The sequence below is a fragment of the Montipora foliosa genome, chromosome 7, assembly GCF_036669935.1.
Source record: "Montipora foliosa isolate CH-2021 chromosome 7, ASM3666993v2, whole genome shotgun sequence".
NCBI classification, from domain to species: Eukaryota; Metazoa; Cnidaria; class Anthozoa; order Scleractinia; family Acroporidae; genus Montipora; species Montipora foliosa.
In genome coordinates, this window is record NC_090875.1 from 31759610 (window position 1) to 31762109 (window position 2500).

Genomic DNA, 2500 nt, shown 5'->3' on the forward strand with positions numbered 1-2500 from the left:
ACTTTACCACTTTATCCTCGAAAAGGTTCGGTGGTAACGGGAACAGTGTGAGCTGGCCATTCACTCAATAGATGTATAACGCCTGGAGGCTATCACGTGGGATGCGTTGATCAATGAGTAGCTTAGGACAGTAATAGTGTTTATACGACCGAAGAAACTTAAATAAAAAGGCTTACGGCAACACTCAGTACGAGTCATCCTTTTGGTCTAACGTCGAGGGTCGAGGGTTTTATGTCGAGGGTCGACGTTTAACATGTTGAGGGTCAGGGTTACATGTAGAGTGTTCCAAAAAATATAATAATAATAAAAATTAAATGAAAGAAGTTTACCGAACTACCACAGTGACATAAAACAAAGTATAAAACGCTTTTGTGTTTTTGGTGTCATAGTGTCTTCCGATAATTATTGCCCACGCGCGCTTCTTTCGATGAGACTAATATGACAAACTGTCAGTATAAGAGGAAAGTTTATAAAACGAAGATTGCAAAGAGGTAATTTTTTTTGTTGTATTGGATAGATTAGGGTTTACAAAGCTGCAAAACCCAATATCGCCACTATAAGTGAATTAAAAACTCTCATGTCAGTTAATACAACCATCCAATCTGCAAAATGTCAATCAGTGACAGTATTCCTTTTGTTTTATGGGAAAACTCTTCTAATAGTTAAAAAATGGACATTCCCATGGGTCACGTCAACAAATAACACGTCATGGAAAAGGTGTTTGGAATCTGAAGGAAAGCAGACAAAATCTAACTAAGGATGAGTAAGGACACTAAAACAGGGCAACGGATAAGTAACGACCCTAAAGGACGGTGTAAGGATGCTAAAGGACGGCTAGGGATGTGTAGGGATGCTAAAGGACGGGTAGGGATGTGTAAGGACGCTAAAGGACAGGTAGGGATGAGTAAGGACGCTAAAAGACAGCTAGGGATGTGTAAGGATCCTAAAGGACGCCTAGGGATGTGTACTGACGGTAAAGAACGGGTAGCGATGAGTAAGGACGCCAAAGGACGGCTAGGGATGAGCAAGGACGCTAAAGGACGGCTAGGGATGTGTAAGGACGCTAAAGGACGGCTAGGGATGTGTAAGGACGCTAAAGGACGGCTAGGGATGTGTAAGGACGCCATATGACGGCTAGAGATGACTAAGGACGCTAAAGGACGGCTAGGGATGAGAAAGGACGCTAAAGGACGGCTAGGGATGTGTAAGGACGCGAAAGGACGGCTAGGGATGTGTAAGGAACCAAAAGGACGGCTAGGGATGTGTAAGGACGCCAAAGGACAGCTAGCGATGTTTAAGGACGCCAAAGGACGGCTAGGGATGTTTAAGGAGGCTAAAAGACGGCTAGGGATGTGTAAGGACGCTAAAGGACGGATAGGGATGGGTAAGGACGCTAAGGGACGGCTGGGGATCAGTAGGGAAGCTAAAGGACGCCTGGGGATGTGTAAGGACGCTAAAGGACGGCTAGGGTTGTTTAAGGACGCTAAAGGACGGCTAGGGATGAGTAAGGACGCTAAAGGACGGCTAGGGATGTTTAAGGACGCTAAAGAACGGCTAGGGATGAGTAAGGACGCTAAAGGACGGCTAGGGATGAGTAAGGACGCTAAAGGACGGCTAGGGATGTGTAAGGACGCTAAAGGACGGCCATGTGAAGTTACCCGTGAAGATTGACGTTTGACGACACCGGAAGTGTTAACCGACGGAAGTCAGTTCTGTCGCTAGCCGGTTTTACTTGAGACTAACAAGTAAAAATATGTATTTCTGTCATATATTAAAACGATCAATTATTAACAGCATGACTTGACCCCATTTGAGTCAATCGGTCTCGATTGTTTAAGGATATCTGAGAAATTTGACTGCTAATTTTGGCTCGCTCGTTTGACGGTTGACGGTAAAAATATTCCGTTTTTGACGGTTGACGGTTAAGTTTTGGGCCATTTGACGGTTGACGGTTAACCCCATTGAGACCCTCGTTCATCGGTGTGAAATTGAAATGTAGTAAGCTCTAGAATTTCCACACTTCAATACTTGGTTCAATATCTTCCTGAGGAGGATGGGGATGACATTAGGGGCCATTCTGTTGATGTGTCCCAACCAACGCCTTCTCCTCTTTTTGATCTCAACTGTTATTGATGTTGTGTTGGTTCTGTGGTAAAGGTCTTCATTAGAGATGGTTTTCTTGGCCAGAATATCCTTTCCATTTTTTGCGTTAGCGCTGCATTTACATTTGTCTGTTTTTTGTTCCTCTGTACTCTCAACTGACAATAAACTGTTATAACATAAAAGTGCAGTACAAAGGAGATATGAAACTCTTTTTAGTTGCCAAACTAATCCACGCTGTTTGCTTCCAGTCACGTAACTTTGCGCTTCTTGGGCAGTACTCAGAGATGTTAAAATTGCCTTTGAACTTTTTAATATAGTCAAAGTATGAGAGTCAATCGGCAAGATTTTAGCTTAACTGCCTTCCCCGACTGAAAATTTCAAGGTGAAGCTACAACAA